The sequence below is a fragment of the Lissotriton vulgaris genome, chromosome 4_1, assembly GCF_964263255.1.
Source record: "Lissotriton vulgaris chromosome 4_1, aLisVul1.2, whole genome shotgun sequence".
Taxonomy (NCBI): Eukaryota; Metazoa; Chordata; class Amphibia; order Caudata; family Salamandridae; genus Lissotriton; species Lissotriton vulgaris.
This window is the reverse complement of record NC_141691.1, coordinates 462,020,389-462,048,065: the sequence shown is the minus strand read 5'-3', so window position 1 is coordinate 462,048,065 and position 27,677 is coordinate 462,020,389.

Genomic DNA, 27,677 nt, shown 5'->3' with positions numbered 1-27,677 from the left:
ATTAACAACACTGGCAGACCTGGGAATGCAAGAAAATAATATTTAATCCCACATGAGGTGCAACAAGAGGAAATAGCTTTATTTCACCTTGTTGAATCTTCTTTCTAAGTGTGCCGCATTCTGCAGCCCACTTGCAAAGAGGAATTTGCTCTGAGTATTGTTTGTGGGCAGGAAGATGTCCCTTCCTGCACAAAAACAACCCTGTCAGCAACGCAGGTGCCCTTGCACCATGACATAAGGTTGCCTGTGCTACCCCTAGGCTGTACTGAGTGCGCCAGCAGAGGAAGAAGACAGGAATGTGCCATATAATGGTAAATATTGGGGCTAAGTACTCTGATTTGTAAACATATAGGCAAGAGAGGCTTCAGTATTGATTAGACCTGTGGCTGAGTCCGTACAAAGTAAAACCATCTAATACCTTGAAGTAAACAGATTACGTTGAGGAATAAATAGCTTACCTTTGAGAGATTAAAGTAACCAGCAAGTATTCCTCAAATAAAATTGCATGTGGCACTTATATACCAAAACCTAATCACCTTTATGCTTTAGAAATATATAAGTTCAAGTTTAATAATAATAATAATAGGGAGACTTGTAGAGCGCCTGGTTACGCACACCGGCTTGTCCCCGCGCTGTGACAAGTGGAAGTGACAGAATCAGGCGGCTAGTAGCAGTGCCAGACTAGCGGATAAAGAGGTAGGTTTTAAGTTTTCCCCTGAATCTGGATTCGGATGGCTCTTGATGCAGCTTTGACGGCAGTCCATTCCAGCTTCTGGCTGCCAGATACCGGAAGGACCTGAACCCCATCCGAGCCTTTCTTACTTTGGGGACTTTCAGTAGACCCGCACCGGTGGAACGCAGGGCACGAGATGGCTCATAGCGAGAAATCAGGTCCTGCAGCGGTATCGGCGCCTTACCGTGCAAAATGCGGTGGCATGTACACAGGGCCTTATACTCAATCCTGCTTCTCACAGGGAGCCAGTGAAGTGCCTGGAGCGCTCTCCCTGAGGCCGACCTTCGGGGTAGTCTCAGGACCAAATGGGCCGCGGGATTCTGCAATACCTAGAGACGACGGATGTTCTTTCCCATCGTCCCCAGATACAGCAGATTGCCGTAGTCCAGTCGCGCTGTTACCAGGGCGCGCACCAGCGTCCTACGGGCCTCCATCGGAAGCAAATCAAGGATCTTCCATAGTCTTTTTAGGACACTGAAGAATACCCCCACCACTCGGCTAACCTGGGTCCAAAAGTGAGGTCAGCATCCAGCCATACCCCAAGATTTTTGGCTTCTTGACACGGTGTAGGTGTCAACCCCAGACAGGATGGCCACCAAGCCGACGACCACACTGACGTGCCTCCCCCCACAACGAGCACCTCCGTCTTGCTGCCATTTGACTTAAGGAGTTGCCAGACATCTAGGTTGCCAACTCCTGCATGCAAACTCTAAATTTCTCTGCAGCAAGACCGGGCGCACGCGATAGGGAGATGGCCAGCTGCGTGTCGTCGGCATACGGCACTATGCGAAGCCCATGGCTTTCCACTATAGTGCCCACTGGGGAGACATACAGGTTAAAAAGAGTAGGGCTCAGGGATGACCCTTGGGGCACGCCCTGACCCAAATTAACCACTCTCGAATAGTAGTCTCCCTGCCTGACATGAAAGCCTCTATCTGTCAGGAAGGACTGGATCCACTTCAACGCAGCACCAGAGATCCCACCTTCATTCAGACACTGTAGCAAGATGGCATGAGCTACAGTGTTGAATGCTGCGCTGAGATCCAACAGGATCAAAGCCATAGTTTGGCCCTCATCCACCCCCTGCCTCATGGTCTCGACTGCCCTAAGTAGGGCCGACTCCGTGGAGTGCCGGGGCCGGAATCCGAACTGAGTGTCGTTAAGGAGGCTTGCCTCCTCCACAAACTCCATTAGTTGCATATTCACCGCCTTCTCCGCCACTTTGGCCATGTAGGGTAAAAGGGAGATTGGGCGAAGATTTTCCAATTTTTCGTAGCTAATTTTAGGCTTCTTTTGCAGGGGTAGCACTACCGCCTGTTTCCAGTCTCTTGGTACGGTATGGGTCCTAAAGGAGACATCTAGTAGATGCCTAATGTATGGCTCCAAAAGCGGAAGGCTATCGGCCAAGCGTTTAGAGGTAGTTGGGTCCCTGAGGGAGCCCGATTTTACCGACCTACAGATCTGTATCAGCACATCTGGAGGAGGAGTGATCAAATTTACCAGTTCATCAGTTTACCAGTTACAATGCAAAATTGCTAAAAAGAATACAATTACAATTACTTAAATGCCACAATAAAAAATATAATATGAAGATCAGCAGTTATGAGATTATTTTAATATTTCGCTAGAAATACATTAGAAATGTTGATGATGATACATTAGAAATCACAAATTATTGTTAATGAATTGTGTGCTGTAGACTCATCCCTGGTACCTTCCTAAGCAGACCAGCAATCACGCGCGATCTAATAAGGGGCATTGGTTCACATTATGGATGTCAAAAACTATCCAGTGGGCCACTATGCAAAGCTGTGGCCAAGCAGGGTTGCAAAGTTTCCACTGAGATGATTTCCTAGCCTCATTAAAACCTTTAGCTGTACTGCAAGAGGTTCAAATGGTGTCAAACTGAATATTGCAGCTGCATATGCTGCCTTGCCATCTTGCCCACTTAAGAGCCCTTTTTCCATTCTCTTGGTTTCGTATCTAAGCTGGAAACATTTTTAGGGATAACATCAGGCAGCATGGAAGGCTGACATTTGTGGCCTTGCAAAGCTTCACAAAAATTGACACATCTAGTTTTCATTGTCATTCTGGGGCCTAAAATAGTAACCCAAAACGTTCTAAGCACGAAAAGGAAATGAAAGGAAAACATGCCTGACAAGTTCACAACTTAATGAAATGGGTTTACCCCATTTATTTATTATTTATTTAGTGTATTTTGGCATCGCGCGCAGCTACCCCAACGGGGTGTCCCGGCGTTCCTGTGTGACTACATACAGCCTTGGAAGGTTGCTTGAGGCGGAGGTCGATCAGCAGAACAGATAGGTTTTGAGGGATTTCCGGAAAGGTTGTTCATCTTTAATCAACCGGATGGCATTAGGAAGTTTATTCCAGAGGGCCGCAGTTAACACTGGGAACGTTTTCCCACCTGAGCGGGTTTTCCTAAATCTGGGAACTGTAAGGAGATTTTTAGATGAGGAGCGTAAGGTCCTGATGTTGTTATAAGGGATCAGGCAAGTGGTCAGATAGGCAGAGCCTTTACCTTGCATGGCCCGATGAGCTAGAACCACGGCTTTGAATTCTGCCCTTTTGTGCAGTGGTAACCAGTGAAGTTCACGACGGTGGGGAGCAATATACCTGCAATTAGTCGCACCGCCGCATTCTGGACCGTCTGTAGGCGATGGCAAAGCCCTACAGACAGACCAGTATAGAGGGCATTAGCGTAGTCCAGGTGTGAAGTAATTAACGCCTGTACTACGATCTTCCTGGTGTTACTGGGTAGAAAAAGAATGAACTTTTTTATCATTCTGATCTTGGCTAGACATGCAGTGGAGACTGTGTGAACTTGCTGATGAAAAGTGAGGTTGGAGTCCCATTTAACTCCAAGATTCTTCACAGAGTCTTTTGGGAGGGGGGGGACACTTAAATCAAGGGGCCACCAGATGTTAGGGTCAAGAGGCGAAGGCTGGTGGAAAAAGAGAACCTCCATTTTCCCTGCATTCAGTCTTCGTAAATATTGTCCATGCATTGGGCAATTGTACGGAGGCAGTTTTTTAAGGGATCAAATGTTGAGAGGGAGATGTCATTAAATGAAAACAAAAGCTGGATATCATCAGCGTAGGAGGTGACCTTTATACCAGTTTGGGCGATGATATCAAAAAGTGGGGAAAAGTAAATATTAAATAAAAGGGGGCTCAACGAGGAGCCCTGAGGAACTCCCCACCGAAGCAGGCGACTTTCAGAAGTGAATGGGGGGGTGAAAATTGCCTTGGACCGGTTAGACAGGAAAGATGAAATCCATCCCAAGGCCGTGCCTCGGATGCCCTTCGAGTGGAGGCGTTCAAGGAGGAGTGGGTGGGAAACGGTGTCGAATGCTGCCGATAAGTCCAGCAGCTCCAACACCGCTCTTGATCCCTCGTCCAACCTCCATCTTACTGCGTCTGACATCTCAATTAGGGCCGACTCAGTACTGTATCCTGGCTTAAAGCCATGCTGAGAGTCGTGAAAAGGACCTGAGGTTTCAAGAAAGCCTGCTAGTTCTTGTTGAGCCAGTCTTTCAAGTACTTTAGCAGGGGCAGGTAGTAGAGAGATTGGCCTGTAATTAGCAGGCTCACTCGGATCAGCATTAGCCTTCTTAATAATAGGGACCAATTGTGCTTGTTTCCATGTGTCTAGAAAAAGTCCCAGCTGCAATGAATCATTCCAGATCCTATTCAGTGAGGGATTAAGAATAGGGGCTAAAGACTTGTATTGTTTAGCGGGCCATGGGTCCAGCGGAGAGCCAGATTTGGTTTTAAGAAGTTCCGCAAGAGATTGTTCCAAAGTGATCTCTGCAAAGCCGGAGAACAGGGATTCGGGTCCGGAGGGAGATGCGGGAGTGGGACTTTTATTTGCAGGAGTGTTACTAAGGAAAGAGTCATAGATGGTGGCTATTTTGTTCTCGAAAAAGATAGAGAGATTATTACAAAGAGTCTGTGATACCACTGGAGGACGTTTCAGTGCAAGGGGATCTGTAAAAGATCTAACTGTCTCAAAAATTTCCCTAGATGAACCTTGAGAGAGATTAATTTTTTCTTCTAGAAATACTCTTTTGTGTTCTATGATCTTCTTCCTATAGTTTTGTAAAGAAGCTTTATGAAGGATTTTATAGTCATGTGAATAGGTGATTCTCTAACGCCTCTCAAGACGTTTACATTCCGACTTAAGGTTTCAAAGATCATTCGAATACCATGGGGCCGAGGGGGCGGAGCGATAGGTTTTTATGGGCCTAACTGGGGCAATGAGATCGATTACAGAAGTAATCCGGTCATTAAAATTAGTAAGTCGTGTATCGAGATCTAGATCCGTATCTAGAAGGTCCACAGATGGAAGGTGAGGAGCTAAGCTGTCAGGAGAGATTTTGCTCCAATTTCTACCCTGTTGTTTAGCCGGACAGATATGTTGGTTTATGTGGTGGCAGGGTAATGTAAAGGGAACAAGCAGGTGATCCGACCACACTATAGGGAGAGGAGCAAGGGCATCTACATCATCCAAATTAGTACAGATTAGATTGAGGGTGTGGCCCGCTTTGTGAGTAGGACAACTAATGACTTGATTCAGTCCGCCAACTGCTAGAGTGGACAGAAAATTGAGGGAGGCAGCATCCTCAAGATTATCAACATGGAGATTAAAATCCCCAAGAAGGGTAAAGTTGGCATATCACAGTGAGGCTTGAAGAACGTAGTCTAGAAAAGCTGGGAGATGGGATGGTTTAGAATTGGGTGGTCGGTAAACCAGGAGACCAGAGAGTGTAAAATTGTACGAGATTTTAATACAGAAAGGGAGCGCTTCAATGCGTTCTACTTGGTTATAGGAAAAGGACGAGATGGTCCAGTGGGTTCTGTATATAATGGCCACTCCACCCCCAGGATGTGGGCTTTGTCTATTGGCGCATAATATACTGTATCCCGGAGGAATTGCTAGGTGTAACGCGGGGTTGGTGTCCTCTCCTAACCACGTCTCCGTGAGAAACAATAAATCCCATTTATCCTATTCCAAAGTATGGAATACATCAGGAGAATGTTTTACTAAGGACCGACAGTTTAGTAGGCCAGCTTTTAATCGTACCTGCGAAGAAGTTGACTGCAGAAGGAGGCAGTCGTGCTTAGCATCAACGGATAAATCTGAGGAGCATTTTATAAGCGGAAAACGGGGAGTGACAACTGTACTAATGGATAATGGTATAGTACAATGTAAAGGGCGCAGGGATTTAAGCGTGGCGCTGTCATAGGTCATGAGAGGGGGAGAGCCCTGTAGGACAGTACCTGTGTCTGCGGCCGCATCCTGGTTGCGGATGGGCGCAGACGGGCAGGACTTTGGCACGACTCCGGCGCAGGTCCGGCGCGTCCGCTGATCGCGCCCGCTGCGCGGAGGCATGGGCTTCCGTTTTTATAGGGGCCAATCGGGTGCCTTCAAAGGCTACCCCACTCTAAGATGGCCGACAAAGTTAAATCCAAACACCCTTAACAGCGTTAAGATCGGCTGGGGTGCGTCTGAGCAATTTTCAAACCTGCATGTAGCAGGGAAGGGGGGGTAAATAACGCTACTGCTTTTTAGCCCATTGCCCATGTTCTTTGAATTTGAAATCATCCACATTTTAAAACTTGTGGAAACATTTTCAAATCTTCTTCCTTCGTGATCCAAACATTGCCAAACTTCCAGAAAAGCAGGTCTTGAGTTAAAAGGGGAATAAGGCCTTCCTGGATTATCATCAGGATCTGAAACACAATTAGGTTTTGTTGTCCTTGAGACCAATGGCTGTGCACTGATATTTAAATCTTCCACCATCCATTTTCTTGTCAGAAATAAAGTTCCAAAGTAAGCCAGCTCTCTCAGACACATCCTGACATCCCTTATGGGAAATAAACATTCACGTTCTCTGGTCTTCTGAGGTTTTTTACAGTTTTTGACACTGAAGATGAAGCAGGAGTCACACTCACGAGTTCTTCATCAGGGAGTTATAAATTCTTTCAGTCTCCTGATTTTCCTAGTCCATCTCAGCTCTCTGCCTAGATAATTGTGTAAGAAGCTGGTATATATCTACAGAATTGTGTTGCAAGTTGGTATTATGTTCCCTGCACAGAGGTAAATTTACATATGCAAATCATGTCAGAATTATTTCGCATTCCTCTTTTTTCATTGTCAACCCCATAGGCTACTTTCGGTCTTTCAGGGCTGATTTCTGGTAAGATTAACTTCACTGCCGCTTCCTTTCTGTGTCTCTCCTCACCCTTTTCCAGCTTCTAAAAAGTAAAGAAATATGCTTGGAATGCATTTGACTCCATCTCTCTTCTTTTCTTTGGTCTCCCTAAGCAAACCTCCTCCAGATCGTTGAATCAAAGAAAAAACATGTAGCTTCTAGACACATATGCTTTTTCCATCAAGGAGACTAGCTGTGTCGAATTTGTAAGTCTTCCCTTTAAAAAACACAAGAAACAGGAACTTTCAGTCATAAATAGAGCTGAAAACAAAAGTGAAGGGACAAAGAGGAAATATTGGATTGATATGTGCCAAATGCCTTTGTGTATAGCTGTTATACTGAAATGAAAGTTAGGTCAGTGATAGTGACTTTATTTTCATGGTATGTTTTGCTTGCTATTTAAAAAATATATTTTGCTTTGCCAATTACTTTGACACCATTTTACAAATCGCTACGGAATGTATTTAACCCGTACATAAACATTAGATATGGAATGGAATGGTTCATGCAGAACAGTTTGAGTGGTGGGTAAGATAAAGGGTCCCATAGAAATTACCACATTACTGCTCTCATTTGTTGAAAATGTACTCCAAACATGGACTTTAAAGAAGTTTGCTCTGAACACAGTCTTTTTCGGTTTAGTATAAACATGTTCATTCGTATTCACAAAAAGAAGTTGGGTGGATTTAAATGATATATATTGACTGTTCATCTTCATATTATCCCCTGGACTGAATCTGAAGATGGTCTTCGAATAACAAGGCTGAAAAATCAACAAATCAATTTGGGCAAGTGAAAATGTTTACTTTTTTCCATTGCAGGAATTGCAAATCTTTGGAGGACTAAAGAATCATGTTGCTATTACTTTTGCCTGATATGAGGAATTCATCAATGGTTGTACATCCACTGTCACACAAAAGAATTGGCCAGGAGGAGGCATTTGCTGAACCCGGGAAGGAGGCGGAGTTCTCTGAGATGTCGGTACTGTTCAAAAAGAGAGAGAGTATACAGTTTTTCCAATGAAATATGGATCTCTTACATTCACAAGTCCAAGAGGCAGACACAAGTTCTGATAAGCTTTGATAATCAGAATTCCATTTGCAGAACTCAGAAAGCAATTTATACACCATATTCAATCCAGTGATCAAGATAATGATGAGCTGAGCAATACATGTGAGGGCTGATTTAAGCTGGTTGGGGAGGATGTGGGAGGGTTATATAGGATGATTTGAAAAAGTTACAGCTGTCTAATAGAGAATTGCAAAGATTCCTCTGCATTTGCGAATCACCTTAGTTGTGATTCTGTAGTAATACCTATCACAAATCTGGCACAGACTTGTCACGGAGCTTTTAAACACAATGTACTGCTCACTATTATGGATCCCTGGACCCTAGTGAATCTTAATTTCCAGAAGCCAGATTTGAAAAAGGAAATAACTTGAAAAACTACAACTCACAGAGTTTGTCCTTGAACTCTCTTCTCACAGCATGAGTCAAGAGTCAGGAGCATTTTTTATTCCAGCTGGGCCTTCCTCTTCAGGTGTAGTCTCCCCAGGTTCAGAAATGTTCTGAGGACGTGGCGACAAGATGCCTCTTTATCCACTGCATTAGTCAATGATTAGAGACTTTTCCCTAAACAATCCTATCTCCAATTATAAACTATTCCTACCTTGTAATCCTCTTTCCTTTACACTATACATTCCCAGAAGCACTAAATTCAAGATGGTGATAGCCTTATTTCCTCTGGACGAGTATCACCCAGGTCCTTATTCAACACACCCTTATTTTGATGAGCCAACTTCCTCTTTGACATGGTAAGAGTCCCCCCACAAGAGTTGGAGTTAAGGAGGGATTTGAAAATGAATGCTAGTGTGTCCTTTCAGCTTCATTTGGGATCAGCAACACAAAAGCAGAATTATGTAGTCTGTCATTTGTTCTACAAGCTGTCCTTCACCACTCCCAGATTAATACTCTTTTATAAATTGCCAGTTGTCAATAATACATCCTCCATTTTGGATCCGGAGGCCAGTTTTTTATCCACTGTGAGACAGAGTCATCAACTCCAGCCAGAATTTCTTCTGACCCTCTGGATGTGATGTGATGAGTGGTAGAATTGGTTTTAAACCACTTCTTAATGAGGCAACACAAAGTACTTGAAATAGAGAAAATGGAAATTCCACTTGCAGGTGGAGGTGTGCACAATGTTAACATGACCTCATATTGATCCTTTCACCATTTGTATGAAAAAACTCTTGATAACTTCCAGTTTAAGATTTTTCATCATTATTTTTTATTTTCTTCATTTTTCAAAATCAGTATGAATTAATCCATTCATTCATGACGATTTATTGCTTAAACATTTAACTTCTACCCAATGCATTTCGGGTCGAGGTTGACCCTTCCTCGGGGGTCTGTGTGGGAAACAAGGAATTTCATGAGCATTACAGCTATTAAATCAGTTTCTTGCAATAATCAATTTCTGGCTATTCAATTTCTTAATAGCAACTATATTAAAAAATACATACATCATAAACACCACTCTCTTACGTTTGTCATCCTACTCATTCACAAGTAAATATGAACTGCACCCAATTCCATGATCTGTTACAAACGAATTTCATTGACGTTTGAAAATTACTAACTTTTGGCAATTTCAAAGAGTCACCTTTCTTCAACGTATCCTAACAACCGATTAAATAATACCTCCTACTCTTAAAATTAAAGTTTACCAAGCTCTAAGCAAGCGTTTCGTTTTTACTCACAGTTAAATGCCAAGAATCGCGCGCCGTTTTTTTCCACCAATCGCTATGCGTGAGACATGTCCGAGTGTATTTTAACTAGTTATAACATCTGTGATTGGTTACTGTCGCGATCACGTGATCGCTACTCAATTCATAGCGAGTTGTTCTATCAGTGTAATACGAACTGTAATTATAACAACAGTGAGTATCATATGGCACCGCGGCTAAATATAAACAGATGTTTTTATGCAAACCCATATTTACACGATATGCTCAGAGACTCATAAAAAAAATTTTTGGGCAATTTCAAATGAACTGTAAAAACGATCATCACCATGTTCATGTACAGGTTAGAATCATTAAGTGATTTGCTCTAAGAAAAATCAAAACAAAATGCTAAACACTAAGAAATGTAATTACGTGTCAGCCATCTTGGAATGGGATCATAGTTCAATGTTCAATATGCTATTGACAGGAGTTTAATAAAGCTTTTCTAAGCTGTTCATAAAAAACAGGATAATTCTATCCTGTCATTTAGTCCCTGTGGATGTAGACTTCCCAATCTTTGAATCCAAAAATATTCAGATCTTAGTCTCTGTTTGTGAGTGTCCTGATCCAGTCTTGGTTTGATCACCTCAAGTATAGTGAAACGCAACTGAGCTATTTTATGACCTGATTCAGCCCAATGAGTTGCCAATGTTGACTTGACATTCTTCAAACGGATATTGCTTTTGTGTTCCGTAATTCTTATTTTAATCTTGCGCTCAGTTTGACCAATATATAGTTTCCCGCATGGGCATTTGATTCCATAAATTACTCCTTTGGTGTCACAAGTGCTTGAATGTGCTAATGGAATCTTTTTTCCTGTCATAGGATGTGTGAACATTCTTCCCACTATCACATTGTTACAATGCATGCAATTTTCGCATCTCTGCATGCCTTTATGAATTACACTCAAATCCCCAGATGTTTGCTTTTTCAGTAATTCTTTCATATTCTTTGATCGATGATATGCAAATGTGATATTTTTGGAAAACAGTGATTGTAGATCTGGCTCTTCCGTGATCAAACACCAATGTTGTCTCATAATGTTCGCAATTTTCGCTGATTGCATAGAATGTTTCAGTACACATACTGTAGGTTTAATGTCAGACTTTTCTTTAGAGTAAAGTAGTGTTTCTCTATTCATGGCTGCTACTTTATTCTTGGATTCTTCCAACAAGAACTCAGGATATCCTCGTTTTAAGTATTTTTGGATCTGTTTTTCGAATGTGGTAGCTAAATTGATCGGATCAGATGTAATCCTTTTCTGTCGTATACATTGGGATAAAGGTAAATGTTTCTTGAGCGAGTAAGGATGGAAACTTGTGTAGTGTAGACAACTGTTTCTATCTGTTTCTTTTGTGAATACACTCGTTCTTATCTTCCCTTGTTCAATGTTTATCAACACATCCAAAAACGGTAGTTCATTCTGATCCATTTGGTATGTAAATTGCAGTCTCTCATGTTGTGAATTCAAGTCTTGAATATTCTCCATAAGTTTCTCTTTTGAGCCACGCCAGATTATGAAGATATCATCAATATATCTTTTAAATGTAATCAGGCTTTGTGTCCAGTTTAAATTGTTCAAAATGTGGTCGTTCTCAAATTTTGCCATGAAGGTGTTTGCGTAGGACGGTGCCCCCGCAAACCCCATGGATGTTCCACTGCATTGTCCATAAAATTCCACTTCCCATTGGAGATAACTGTGTAGCAATGCAAATTGTATTATCTCAAGCAAAAACACTTTATCCGATCCAATGATCTCATTTTCGAGTAAGCACCATTCCATTGCTTCAATTCCCTCGTTATGAGGAATGGACGTGTACAATGCTGTCACATCGATCGTACATAGCCATACTTCCTGGTTAGATGGAATATCGAGTGTCATCAATAGGTTCAAGAAGGAAGTAGTGTCTTTGATGTGAGTACTCCATTTCTGTACTAATGGTTGTAAAAACCAATCTAGGTATTGACCTAGTGGTTCTGATAGTGAGCCACATGCTGACACAATCGGTCTGAAGGGTGGTTTGTTTGCGTTCTTGTGAATTTTTGGCAACATATAGAACTGCGGCCTCCTTGGATATTTACTGTTCAGGAATTGATATGTTTTAGTCGATATCCATTTCATTTCTAGGGCTCTATCCAGAATAGTTTTAAGAGTGACGGAAAATATATTGGTTGGATCTTCTTCCAGTTTCTGATATGTGTTGGTGTCTTGGAGGTGAGCACGTACACTGTCTTTGTAAAACTCGGTGTTCATTATTACAATTGCTCCCCCTTTATCCGCTTTTTGTATTGTTATCTCTGTCATTTCAGTCAGTTGCTATTAAGAAATTGAATAGCCAGAAATTGATTATTGCAAGAAACTGATTTAATAGCTGTAATGCTCATGAAATTCCTTGTTTCCCACACAGACCCCCGAGGAAGGGTCAACCTCGACCCGAAATGCATTGGGTAGAAGTTAAATGTTTAAGCAATAAATAGTCATGAATGAATGGATTCATTCATACTGATTTTGAAAAATGAAGAAAATAAAAAATAATGATGAAAAATCTTAAACTGGAAGTTATCAAGAGTTTTTTCATACAAATGGTGAAAGGATCAATATGAGACCACTGAGGTCATGTTAACATTGTGCACACCTCCACCTGCAAGTGGAATTTCAATATTCTCTATTTCAATTCATTGAAGAAAAAGTGCCCTTAGACAAAGCACTAAAGGAGTGAGTAGCACATAAATGAACTAGGAGTGCCAGACGAATTATAGCAAAGCAACACAAAGTACAGCATTACAAAGTACATTTTCCATTACATATATAAAAAATCACCATTACATTTCAGACATTTTTTAACCAAGTGGAGACAACTTTGAAATACTTTTCAGTATTTCCCAAACAAAGATTAAAAATAGTTCAATAATGACTTCTTGGCTTGTCTTATAGAAATTGTAGCTGAACCTACTCAATAGGATTAGCTTTTTGACCTTCAATCACTGTAAGGGTAGGTATTTCAAATATATAATTTTCTATTTTCTTCAATTTAGATACCCAGAGTTGAAGTCTAAGGCAGAGCAGCATCGCCCCACTTCTATTTAGCAGTGAAATAAAGAAAAGAAAATGATAATAACTCGTATTAATTTATTATCTCCTACTTCGCAGCTTTGCATATTGAGGGAGGGGCAGGGAAGGAGTTGGAGCATCCTCATAAGTGCGCAATGACCACTTGGCTGACCCTCTCAGGATGTCCTAAACAGTCTTGCACACTTCTCATGTTTTCCGTGCAGACTGCATTACAGCCTGCATGGAGAATATGCCCATTCTCCCTGTCAGCGTCTGAGCCGAAACACAATAAGGCAGAATTCATATTGGATGACTGGGAGCCTGGGGGGTGCTTCTTGTTTTTCAGGTCCACATGGGAGGACTACGGAGGAGAGACACAGAAAGGAAGTGGCAAGAAGGTCCGTTTGGCACCCATAAGTGATCACTTAATAATATAAACAATAAGGTTACCTACAAGTTAAAAGCACTTAGCACTTTTCCTTGCACTGTGTCACTCCAATGCTTTTAAATTGTAGCCTCACCATAATACTTTGCTAATCCGTACTGTAACCCATATGTGATTCAATTACCATGCTTGGTGCATTTCCTACACTGTTTTCTATGTTATATGACATTTAAATAGACCAATTGGGTTAAAGTAATTGTATAAATACAATTGTAGCTACAAGCACACAACCTGTGGCACTGAACAGCAGTGTTACAGCACAGAGTCCTTAAACCAGCCTAAAAAAAGGTCCAGAAAATGATGTTCAATTATGGGTGACCATGCAGAGGAGACAAATGTAATTGACAAACATGAAGTATGATGGCCAGACTTGATAGAAAAAATCAGGTTCACAGATATCTGTAAACCCACGTATGACCAAAGGGGAACAGATAGCAAACAAAACTTTCGAAGACAAGAACGTTTTGGATGTATAAACTGAAAAGAACTCTATACGTCTTTAGCACAGCTGAAGAAAGCATTCTTTTTTCAGAGACAATATTTAATGTAATCAAAAACAATTGTTGCAGTTGATTTCTTAGGCTATTTATGAGGACTGAAACCAAACAATGATTTCAATGTTGTTGTTTTTTATTGTGTTCAAAATGTTTTATTAAAATATTTTTAACATAATACTGAACAGTAAAGTATAGGAACATATTGCAATATAAAAAAATATAAACATCCATTAGTAATTAACCATTTTACTGCAACGGTATGTCGGCCACGGTGCAGGCGATCTTCGCAGTGGGCGGGGCTGCGTCCGCCGTTGGTCGTGTGCAGCACCCGGGAGGTAGTGTCGCGTCGGCCTACCGCCGACGGGAGCATGGAACAGGTTAAATAGAATACCTATACCAACATTAATAAATACATAATAGACATAAATGATAATCTAAACAAAAAGCGCTCAATTGAACAAAGATTGACTGATATAGATTCAAGTATTTTAATTTGAAGAACATGCAATTATTATTATTATTATTATTATTGCATTTATTGAGCGCACAGCTACCCGGAGGTTTCCCGGCGCTTGCCTTGGGAACCCGTCCTGGCTTTTCCCTGTGAGATAGCCCCTACAGGGCATCCCCAAGGTGAAAGCCAGGCATCCCGCCACAGGGGGGCCGTTGTGGAGATTAAGCAAGCTTAATGCCCAGAGTTGCAGAGTGAGAACCCATGATTAGAGCAGGCACCGAAGCGAGAGTTATCGAGTCCGTGGACATTTGAGCTCAAGACCCTGCCGCTTCGGGAATTGAACCCTGGTCCCGGGTCTGACCTCAGCTTCCGGGTCTGCCTGCTCTACACCTGCTCTACACCGTGAGCCACACTTCTCCACACTGCAATGATTTAGGAATCCAGACTGGACCACATGTTAGACCTAGAAAGAGAGGAATCATTAGGAGAATGTAGAAAAGAACATTGCCCACATCTAGGAAAAATAATCTATTCTCACAGTTCAATGTTGTTTTGATAGAAGAACTACTATATCATGGGTTGGTATAAAACCTTTTTTATTTTGTCATTTTCTTTTGGAACAAAAATCGTCGCCTGTCAATAACAGGGTTGTTTTTCAGAGACTCTGCAAAGAGAACGAAATTTAAAAAATGTTGCCTGATTCACAAGTGCCTAAACGGCGAAGGACCTGCTTATTTGAAAAAGAAATTTGTCCCTTACACCCCCACTCGATCTCTTAGGTCCAGTAATGATCTTCTTTTGCAGGTACTACGGGCTAAGAAAGCCAGACACGGGAGCAAGGCACTTTCCATAGCAAGACCTACTCTCTGGAATAAACTCCCTCTGTCACTCAAACAATGCACAGACCATCTAAAATTTTGGAAACAATACTGTTTAAAAATGAAATTTAGCTTCCACCCACATTTATTTCTTGGTGTTCTACAGGTGTCAAAGCGCAGAGATACTTCACTGAGAGTTGATTCCAGCGCTATACAAACCAATAAATAAAAATAAATAAATAAAGTTACATCACGGACAAAGAGAGTGATGCTTGAGTTTAGCGTCATATCACTTCGAGCGTAGAGGTTGAAAACATCCCAGTATAGATACCTATCCCACTGCATGCTTTATATTGTTGATATTTCCCAAGCAGAATCTCACCCTGTAGTTGGATCAGTTGTGAGTAGACATTACTGAGTCATAACACATTTCCCAATCGTTCTCTTTTCCGGTACTCTTAGGCTTCCTCTCTTTCAAAACTATTCATAAATATATAACCTGCCTCCTGACACTCTTCAAACTCCATCTTGGTCTCAATTCCCCATCTTTGCTTTCTATTTCATAGTAGCTGTTGTACTACCATGCCCCACGTTCCACAGTAACACCCCAGCCCATATAACAGGATGTAACTGTTGTGTATGGATTCCATGGCTGACCTCCTTGCACACTATTTCCACTTTCTCCTCAGTGCCATTCTCTCTGCTGTCTATAAGAGAAAGCGCAGCAGTCACTCTGCTAGCATCATTTCTGGGAAAACCATATCAGGGTTTGAAAAATACCTACTTCCTGTCCACTGCCGGCCAGTAAAATTGTGTCTGTCAGTACCCACCATTCTCTATTCTCAGCTGGTCGATGTATATGCAAGGAAATTGGTTACATTCTTTTGGGCTGGAGGTCAGTCATTCATGATTAATTTTCACCTACCTTTGTTTCTCCGGAGGGAAGGGCAAAGCTGGGTTATTATTACATTCTCTCCCTCCACTTGCTCCAGGTCTCGACTCGAGATACCTGAGAGGGGTGGTGGGAAAATCAAACAATCAGACAAGTCCCTATATTACATAGCAGTCGTTTTTCATACCATAACAGCATAAATAACTAGAGGGCATATTACCAACAACAAGCGATCATTTTTGTCTCTAACTTGTTTAGAGACAAAAATTATCGCCGCACATCGGCGATTTTTATCGCAGATAAACCTTGCTATTAGCAAGGTTTATTGCAAATGCGATAAAAAACGGCCGCAATGCATGAATATCGCTGAAAAGTCAGCGATATTCATGCATTATCGAGCAAATGCTCTTAGCCATGTTATCCACCTCCCATTGGATAACATGGCTAAGAACTGCTCAGGGCAGGTGTTAGCTTTTGGAGATAGCGATGTTAGGGACTGTTTCCAGTCGCTAACATCTTGGCACGCCCACTTTGCATGTCATTAGTGATAAATATCACTGACATGCAAAGCGGGGCCCAAGATGGTCGCTATCTCCTATTAGCTGTCACTAACTGGTGTTAGCGACAGCTTGGTAATAGGGAGATAATTTTATCTCCGCTTTCTTGGCTTTTAAAGCCAAAAAAGCGGAGATAAACCCCCTTGATAATATGCCCCTAGATTTTGAGTATAATGCTCATGCTAGGATCCCTTTATAGGACTCTATGTAAGGGATGTACAACGGTTCTAGTAACCATCCCTCATGAATGCACAGCTACACACGTTTCCACCTTAGTTGACCCAAAAGAACATGGATAATTTACATTTGATTGTCATTTTAGTTACATTTTTCAACTGATACATATTTTTTCACGTTTGCAGAAAAATATTGTGCAACCGCACACACTTTAGTAGCAATATTATCATTACTTTACTACAGAGACAGCGACGGGCGGCAAACTGTGAAAGGGTGCACGAGTAGCAAAAAGAATCGGTAAACATCAAAGACATGTTTATTTTAATTAACTACATTTTGATTAATAGTGTTCGCTTGTCTATGTCGATCGTGCTTTAAAACAATTATCATGGTTCTGAGTATTTACACCACAGATTATTCTATAATATCATACAACATTTGGTTGTTATCGGAAATAAGGTGTTCAAATAAAATGAAAGGGGAGAGGTTTCTCATAAAAATGTCTTAAATACAATGGTAAGGGATCCATTTATCACAGTCGCAAATTTCATGAAATGTTCAATTAGTTAAACTTACCACTGTTCGACGTTTGGCATACTATGTTACATTTTGTAGTGAACAATGGAACTGCAAAGCATAAATGGGCAATAATATAGACTCATGATTGATCACTCACAAAAATGTTTGCCAAGATGAAAAATCTGATGCATTTGTGGATTGAAAATTGGATTCCAAAAAGAAATGATCTGGTACCCAATACATCACACATATGCAAGCTCGCTATCCAGTGTTTCATAAAGTTAAAATCATTAGAATTCTAAACTGACAGCGCCTACAGTTTAGTACAGTGTTTAATTTGAGTCGCTGGTTGCCGTGGAACCCACCGGCACTTATTTATGGGGACCAGCACTTATTTTTCTCCATCAGATATTTACAGAGCGCAAAAGAGACGAAAACACACAGATTAGAAAGACGGAAGGAGAGACAGACTACAAAACCGTCACACAGGGAGAAAGCAGGAACCTGCATAAGTGAGATTAAGGGACATTGAATGTCTAGTAGTGGATTAAGGAGGCATGAGGTTGATTTAACACGTGCAACCTTGGTATTCAACGCACAAAATATTTATTGCACTGGCAGTGGGCTTCTGAGCAGAGCTTTGCACAACTGCACTCTTTATTTGACAAATTAAGCTATGAGTATGTTAAAAAAAATGCAACAATCTATCTATAAACATTGCAAAGATTCAAATGCATTTGCTGCTCCCCTAAGGGTTAACAATGTAGAAGCCAGTCGATATAGCTTCCCCTAAACTATTAACAAGTGTTCTTGAATATTTGCCCTTACAAATCAGGTAAGACACATTTGTTTGTTTTCGATACTTTTCGAATATTTTGTGTGGAATACAAAGATGTAAAAATAAGGTATTTCAAAATCACTTCGATTTTTAAACAGGGTTTGGATGACAAATCGTGTAAAAAGACAAATACTAACACTCATTTATGAATGAATCACACAACCTTGCCAACATGTGCCTAATATTCCACATAGTGTACATCCGAATAATAACACAAGCATACTAGTGAGGAAGTCAACTAAATGTACTTATTAGAAAGTCATCCATTAGCCCTTTACACCCCCATTTTTTTGCTGAATGATACTGGTGGTAACTGACTCTGACTGCACCCTGGGCTAAAGGGTGCATGCAATAGGGCACTATCAGCTGTGGCCCCTGCAGGGAAGAGAGGTAGGGCCAGATTGGGGGGGGGGATTCGACAGATGACCAGTAGGGAAAATTATATAAATAATTAATTTTCCCTCATCATCGTCTGTCGACATCCCCCCCACCAGGCCCCACTGCTCTTACCTGCATGGGCCATGGCTGGGTACAATTACAATTGGCAATGACAGACCCTGTAAGTCTCATATAAATTATAGGCTAATGGGTGAAATCTACTTATAAGCCCCTAGTATATAACGGGGCATAAAAGGCATAGAGGCACAGCAGATTTACGGCACTTGCATGTGTGTGCTGCTTTGAGACTGCTGTCCTTTTAAAGGCAGTCTTGCATTGCAGCTGTCTTTAAAAGTACATTCTCATAAATGGCATTGACATCCCTAAAAGTCCCTAGTATATAATAGGGTTAGGGGGTTCAAACTTCCTATATTTCCCTGGTATGTATTAGGGTATGGAATTTAGAGGTCCAGCAGATTTCCTGCACTTGCATGTGTTCACTGCTGTGAGTGCCTGCTATCACCGGTCTGGGAAAGATATGGCTGTGTAGTTCGGACTGGACTGTTCCCATGGGGCACAGGGTCAGAGCTGATTTGCATAAAGCCATTATCTAACCCAGGGTGGTGTGGAGTGCAAAAAATGATGAATTTAGGCCCAGATCCTTGTACTGGGGTGAATGTAAGACATTGATCTACATTCTGTCCATCAAATTGTTTTTTGTAATTTTCTCCCTGAGTGTACTGGGGTAGCCCAGACGTGGGTCCCAGAGCCTCCACACCACTGTAGTCAAGCTAGCCGGGCTGATGAGAGGTGTTACCTTGAAACCGGTCCGGACCTCGGATGCTTGATTCCGGTCAGGGAAAGATATGGCTGTGTAGTTCGGACTGGACTGTTCCCATGGGGCACAGGGTCAGAGCTGATTTGCATAAAGCCATTATCTAACCCAGGGTGGTGTGGAGTGCAAAAAACGATGGATTTAGGCCCAGATCCTTGTACTGGGGTGAATGTAAGACATTGATCTACATTCTGTCCATCAAATTGTGTTTTGTAATTTTCTCCCTGAGTGTACTGGGGTAGCCCAGACGTGGTTCCCAGAGCCTCCACACCACTGGAGTCAAGCTAGCCGGGCTGATGAGAGGTGTTACCTCGAAACCGGTCCGGTCCTCGGATGCTTGATTCCAGTCTGGGAAAGATATGGCTGTGTATTTCGGACTGGACTGTTCCCATGGGGCACAGGGTCAGAGCTGATTTGCATAAAGCCATTATCTAACCCAGGGTGGTGTGGAGTGCAAAAAACGATGGATTTAGGCCCAGATCCTTGTACTGGGGTGAATGTAAGACATTGATCTACATTCTGTCCATCAAATTGTTTTTTGTAATTTTCTCCCTGAGTGTACTGGGGTAGCCCAGACGTGGGTCCCAGAGCCTCCACACCACTGGAGTTAGGCTAGCCGGACTGATGAGAGGTGTTACCTCGAAACCAGTCCGGTCCTCGGATGCTTGATTCCGGTCTGGGAAAGATATGGCTGTGTAGTTCGGACTGGACTGTTCCCATGGGGCACAGGGTCAGAGCTGATTTGCATAAAGCCATTATCTAACCCAGGGTGGTGTGGAGTGCAAAAAACGATGAATTTAGGCCCAGATCCTTGTACTGGGGTGAATGTAAGACATTGATCTACATTCTGTCCATCAAATTGTTTTTTGTAATTTTATCACTTTAAAGGCAGCCTGGCTTTGCAGATTTTCTTTAAAAGTACATTGTGAGCAAACTTGACTTTGATAGTATGGGTACTTTAAAAGTGAGAATCTACCTTAGTTTTATATATTAGGCATCCCCTAGGTCTCCCCTAAGAGTCCCAGGGGTGGGGGTCCTGTAATTATAAGCATAGACCTTATAAAAGGTGCCTTATATGCCTGGTGAGGAAAAACTGCCCATTTAATTATTCCCCATTATAGATACTTAGCTTCATAGGCCAACCATGCAATATTTTGTTTGGATATAGCTAATGCTAGTAAAGGAGTAAACTCATTCAAGGGCTTAAGTGATTCCTATTGAGAAAGTCAACAACTTGCACACTGTTGAATTTATCATAACTAATACAGAAGAGAAGTTAAAGAACTTTTTTTCTGTAAACCAAAATCTAGCCTTCGAATGGTCTCTGCTGATTGGTCAGCCTTAACCGGCTTAGCCATGCTGCTTTGATTAGGTGATGAGCGGCTTTGCCAGGGCAAAGATTATCTGATAGAAAAGGCTCTGATGCTGATGATGATGGGTCCTGCAGAGGCGGCTGGGTAAATCAAACTGAGTGAGAGCAGGTCAGTAAGGAATGCCAGGCACACCTACCCCCACATTATGTGCACCAGCCAGATGGGTCAGGGGGAGGTTAGCTAATGGAAATGAGCTACACTGTGGGTTGGTTTAGGAAGCTCTTACCCCTATGGAGAGAAAACATCCATGTTAGATTTTGGAATTGCAGTGCTTTGTGGGACAAGAAGATGACACTGTTTGGAGGAAATTGGCATTATGCATATTATAAATATCTTTATTCGATTTGCATAAAAAGAAGGTATTGATAAAATAGCTCTACATCACAGAATTAAAAATATTTTCACAAATTAGCATGAGGCAAACCTTCCAAAAAGCGAGATAGATAGGAAATAGCAGACTTTTGGTGAGTCTAATAATTGAAAGCACAATAGCCTGGCCTCACTTGATTAAAATTCAAGGGCACAAAAAGAGAGCAAACATGCTTTTGTCTCAAGACTGACCATTTAGGACGAATACAAACATTGTGCAAAGTGTCCAGTGCAGAAGTCATGTCACAAGTGCAGAAAGGGCGATCTGATGGTTTATGCCACCCCACCATCAGCTGCAGGAAGAGGTTTAACACCATCGCTGCTGATTGTATTCCCCTCCTGTGCTGAGCTATCTGTAAATCCCATTGTTCATGATGAGCTCAGCTTGTCATGAGCACAGCTCAACCGTGCCTCATGATGAGCTGAGCTCGTCATGAGCATCGAAGGGGTTAAATGAAAATACCCAAAAAGTCTTCTATGTTGGGCCAACATATCAAGAGTTAGATACATTACCATTTTCTTCATGAACTTCCCCATCATAAAATGCTTGTAGTTATCTTGATATTGGGCCGATGACAGCCTAGCTTCTCTTGTAGTTAGCCTAAACGCCTCTTTGACCCAAGCTATATCCGATTTATGGATCGTCTCAGAGGTGCTGAACAGCTGAGTTTTGCCCAATGCTTCTAGAGCTGTTTTAACATAGCCTAAGCATGATATGCAGTGGCTTTGATCCATATTCCTACAGTCAATCACAATATTTCTACTAAATTCTAACTCACTCTTAAGCCTTATAAAGAACCATAGAAGTATTGCGCGGAGTTGAATAAAATTGAAAATAAAATCTGCTCCCATATCTTCATGCACTTTTTCCTCTGAAACCCTCCATTGAATTCATAATAATCTCCTAAAAAAATATTTTCAGCAGTTTGTATTGGGTAACTAGACTTATATCCCCATATTTGTGCTCAAAATGCCACATTTGGAAAGCACTTCAGGGTAAAAAGATGTAACAGATATTATGCGGCTGTGTACTAGGCGCTTGGCAAATGATTCTATACCATGAGCTACCCTATTAGAAGGTTGCGCATGCGCTCTTGCCAGAGGGCTCAAATATAATTCAATTCAATTCAATTCAAAAATAGCTTTATTCGATTTTTGCATAAGAAAATCATAAAAGCACAAGTTAATACAGCATAAAATTAAGTTAAAAAACTCAGGTATAAAACATAAAAAGGATAAGCTACGAGAGTCTTTATACTGATCAAAAGTAACTATCAGCAATAAATCAGTTCATGGACGCTCTGCACCTTACTACAAATTTCAAATTTCAAGAAACTGGCAGCTGCAGTAATCGTGAGTTCATCCTCAAGAATGTATAATTTGAGTAAGGCTGGCCTGCATTGTCTTAAGCCCCATAGCTTCAGGAGTGGGAGTAGATGTTTCTTTCTTCCCCAGTCATAAAATTTACAGAACAGAACGACGTGTATGTTGGACTGCTTAGATACGTTGTCGCAGGGACAGACCAACAAGTTGGCAGACCAATTGTTTATGGTGGGGAATGTTAACAGTCGGTATAAGCAGTCCGTCCTCATCCTTGTTAACAGCATTCTCGTGTAGGTCGAAAGAGTCGGGGAAAGATAAAGGGGAATGCCTGCATCATGGAGTAAAAGATTATGGTGGACAATCGTTGATTTGTTTCCTTCAAGGTAGGAATGCCTGTCCTCGAGCAGGCCTAAACAACGGGCCTTGAGGTCCTTTTTCGAGATTGTTAGACACGAAGTAGGATTATCATACAGATCAGCTAGACCCAGTGATGTTAGAAATTTCTTGAAATAGACAAGCCAGGGTATTTTCCTTGAGTCTGTTAAGGCCATACAATCCTTGATCACATCTCGATTGAGGACTGTCTTTCCCGAGGACCATATTTTGTGCCATAGCAGGATTGGTGTGGACTTGATTATGTCAGAAAAGTGTGCCTGGGCAAGCTCGTTGTGGCAGACTGTGGTGGAGATGGAACGAGGGACAGCCAGCAGATATCTCAGGAATGCGTTCTCGCTGGTTTGTATCTCTTGGCAGTCCACCACGCCCCAGATTCCAGCACTATATGTTGCTGTGGAAACACATTTGGCTGCATAAATGTCCAGCAAAATCCCAACCGGTTTCCCACCTAGTTTTGTTGCAAATTTCTTTAAGGCTCCAATTTGTCTGATGAAAGCCAGATTGCGAGTATGAATGGCTGTGTTCCATGACCCTTTATTATTAAAATGTACACCCAAATAGCTAAAAGTTTTTGTAAGGCTTATCTTTGTTGCATTTATAAAGGTGTTACATGAAATGTTCTTTTTGTTGCTGCAGCACATGGTGAAAGTTTTGCTCACGTTAATCTTAAGGCCTGTCGAGCCCATGAATGTAGAAAAGGCTGACAATGCTTTTTGTAATCCTAGTTGGGTCTTGGACATAATGACAGCGCCGTCCGCGTATAAAAGGATTGGGACTACATGGCCATTTATTTTAGGATAATCAACGTCCAATTTCGCCAGACAATCAGCAACACTGTTAATATAAAGATTAAAAAGAAAAGGTGCAAGGATGCAGCCCTGCCTGACCCCCTTTCTGATGGGAAATTTTTGTGTCCAGGTTCCATCCTTTCCATAACGGACCTTGGCCCCGGCTCCTCGATACAGTTCCATTATAAAGGCAAGTATATTTAGATCGACACCCAGGTCTGTGAGGGTAGACCAAAGTATGTTATGGTTAAGACAATCAAAAGCAGAGCTTAAGTCTACGAAGGTCATATATATATTGCTCTTCTTTGCCATTAAATATTTGTCAGTGATCAGGGCTAAATTAAGGCATTGCTCCACTGTCCCAAGGCCAGAAACAAAACCATATTGAAATTTGGACAAAACGTCATTTTCCTGGGCCCATGCTTGTAGTTGGTTCAACAAGACTCTCCCAGCCACCTTCATCATAGAGTCCAGTAAAGAAATCGGTCTATAGCATTTTGGGTCTATTCTTTCACCTTTTTTGAAGATAGGTATTAATATTGCTTCTTGCCATGTTACAGGGAAACCTTCGAGAGCATAGGAATTAAGAACGTTTGTGATGATTGGCGCCCAGAGTTGAATATTGTCTTTGAATAAGTCAATAGGAATTCCGTCCGGACCTGGAGCTTTAGCATTGGAACTTTCAAGTATGGCCAATTCCACATCTGGATAGTTAAAATGGGTGAGAAGCGGAAAAGACTCTGTCTGGCTTTTGTATTAGTCGTTTCTCTCCACTGGCAGTAATTCAAGGTTGGGTGGTTCAATCTGCTTATCTAGTTTATACAGTTCAGTGAAATAGTTTGTCCAGGCTTCCTCCGTGATGGCGATTTCTATGAGGTCAGACGTCCTATCCTTAAAAAAGGGGGCGTTGACCTCCCTCCAAAAAGCCGTATTGTCCCTTAGGGTGCTTGCTTTTATCAATGCCTCCCAGGCGGCATTTTTCAGTTCCCTTTTCCTGTTTTTGATTGCCTGTCTGTAAGCAGCACGAGCAGATCTTATTTCCAATAGGTTTTTAGGAGATTTTTTTAGTATAGCCTTTAGGATGTTATGTGTTTTTGAACATTCATGGTCAAACCAGCCTGGGCTCTTGGTCACAGTACTTTCTTTATGTTTTCTGGTTAGATTTTTCCTAATTTGTATTGCAATTTGATCAAAGGCAAGTATAATTGCTTGTGGATTAGGAGGGTGTTCAAGACAAGTCTGAAATAGATCAGGGTCGGACATTAAAAAGACTGCTGCATCTTGTTTTGGGATTCTGCTTCAGCTTCGGTCCACCTTTAAATACTTCGACGCTCCCACCCGACAGCTCATTGTGCAAGCCATGATCTTGTCAAAACTTGATTATGCTAGCTCTCTTTTTCTTGGAGTCAATCAGGCTGAACTATCCCGTCTCCAACGCATCCAAAACGCTGCCGCCAGGGCTCTGGTTGGCCTACCCAAATTCTGCTCAGCTAGGAAAACCATCTACAATCTCCACTGTCTGCCGGTGGCTCAGAGAATTATGTTTAAATCACTGACTCTGACTTTTAAAATTCTCAAACTCTCATCCCCTCAGATTCTGGAGCCTCTCATTCTCCCCTATGTTCCAGCACGCTCTCTGAGGTCCTCCCTTCTCCATCTAGCCATAGTCCCCCGCTTTAAGAGATCCAGGATTGGCGGACGCTCCTTCCGAGTTCTTGCCGCCAAACTGTGGAATTCCCTGCCCGCCCACATCCGTGCCATCGATGGGCTCCTTGCTTTCAGGAAGGCTGTCAAAACCTTTCTCTTCCCCCCTGCTCCTTAGTTCTGTTGTGTTGTGTCTCTCCCCCTTGTCCGGCTTTTCTGTTCTGTAGCAGCGCCAGGACGCCCCTTTGCTGGGGCATCTGTGCGCTCTACAAATCCGGATAACATAACATAACATAACATTATCAGTTTTACCAGGAACTTAATTGTGTCAACTTTAGCCCATTTTATGGTGTATCCGTTTCTCGAAGATAAAGATATGGAGTGTGAATAAAGATTTTCTGTTATGCCCCCGGATTTATTCCCACTGGAGGGAGTGTGTATTTTGGCACTAATCGGATAGTGGTCGCTCATAACTAAGTCTTCTCTCCTAGCTTCTAGGGCGTCACCATGGTGACTATTGGACATCAGGATGAAGTCTATTGTCGTGAACGACCCCCTTCCGTGAAATGTTGGTAAAAAGTCAGTCGAGGGCACAGTTAGATCATTAAAGAAGCCCAAATCCCACTCGTGTAGTAGGTTGTTCAATTGATTCCCAACAGTTGTGTGCTTGAAGTGAGTGATATAGTCGCCATTGGGGGCTCTTAAATCACAGACCCTTGTTCCGCTGTAGGGGCATAGATTGCAATTAAAGTCTCCTAGAATCACTATACGTCTATCCGATCCAATCCCTCCCATTCCCTTCTTTAAAAGTTTAGACAGATGCTCTGTAAGTTGGAGTTGGTCATAACTCGACAACATTGTTATATAAGTTGATGATGAGGGAACTAACAACCTCTTTCCCAGTCAGTCGAAAAGCCTGTAGGGAGAGACCAATTTTGTTGGTGCTGGGATCAGATGAAGAGAGCTCTACGCTTTCTAGAGATACATTGAACCTATTTGAGACATATAGACAGAGACCTCCCGAAGGTCTGCCTTTACTGGACTGAATGGCTGGAGTAAAATGTGTGCTAAAGCCATCTAGATTGGTAGGTGTCAGATCCCAGCATTCCTGCAGCGCTATTATATCAAAGGTGTTTATAAAATTCAGGAAGATTGGGTTGCTAGCTTTTTTTGAAAGACCAGCGAAGTTCCAAGTTAAAAGGGACATGTTTTGATTTGGGTCAGAATTGTTCGATGAAAAGTTGGAGTGAGTTTGACCAGAGACTGAGTTCGGAGGGAGGGCTGAAGATTCATCAGATAGAACGTTTGTGCGCCCAGAGATGGGCATGTTAGGAAGGCCCACAGTGGAAGATTCCGCAGAAGGTTCACTGGCTTGACTTAGAGATAACCCTGGGCTTGCAGATGGCAGAGACATTTTTGTCTCGTTCTTAGAAGATGCTTGGTTACTTGATGGTCAATCTACCATTTCTAGGACTGAAAAGTGATTACTGGTCGGTGCCCCTCTCCAACCCTCTATATAAGGTTGCTCTCTTCTAGGATTCCAAGGGTAAGGTTCCCATTCCCTTCTTCTACTGCGTGTATCTACTTGGGTCCAGCTCCACCCAGGGGATTGATTCCAACTAAAAGGGTGATCTTGTTCATAAGGAAACCTCGGAGGGTAAAAAAAGGACAGACGATTAGCATCTATACCTCCCTTTTTCTCCAAAGTTGTCCAAGAACATATATATCTTACTGTCTCTGGATCATCAAAGTTGATGATTATGCAGTCGCCCTGTGTTCTTTTTCTTGTATCCCTAATCCAAGGGACCCTACGTACCATGGAGAATCTACTGTTACAATTTGAAGGAAGGGGTCTATTGATATTAAGCCATTGCATTACTTTGTTCGTTAAAGACCAGGTTGATTCTCTCATGTTTTCCTCTAATTCTGGGACCCCCGTGAGGATCACAGTATAGGGGCTTGCCTCTTGGGGGAGGTGGATAGGCCTCTTAGGTCTTGCTGGTTTTTTGGTAGTGTCTCCACCCTGCTGGGGATCTAGAGTTTTGGGGGGAAAAGGCTTAGGTTTGGTTTTATGAAGGTCGGCGGGTATTCCCATCTTCCCCTGTACTTGCTGAGTAGTATCCTTGGTCTCTTTTGGATTCTCTTGCAAGTTGGTAGGGATCGTGGAAGTTTTAGATGTTAGTGGTGGAGGTGCAGATTTCTGTACGGTAGCTGCCTTGGTGTTGTTTGCATAAGTGGGGGCTGGGGGAGCTAGAGTGCTGCTAATAGGTTTTTGGTGACTTGAAAGGTTAATAAGCCTGGCGATTTGTTTCTCGATGTTGATTAAGGATCGTTCAATTGGTATTAATTGGGTCTTTATAAGATCCTTAATGGTGGCTAACACTTGCGCATTTAGTTCAAAGTGGTTTTTATTGCCAGCACTGGACCCCCTCTCGACAGCGTCCGAAGATGCAGCTGCTGCAGAGAGTTTGTCCATATTTGCAGGTAGGGAGTTTGTAGAATTATTTTTTGGAGCGGTACGGGGAGATTTTCTAGATCTTTTTTGCTTTGGAGGGCAGTGTT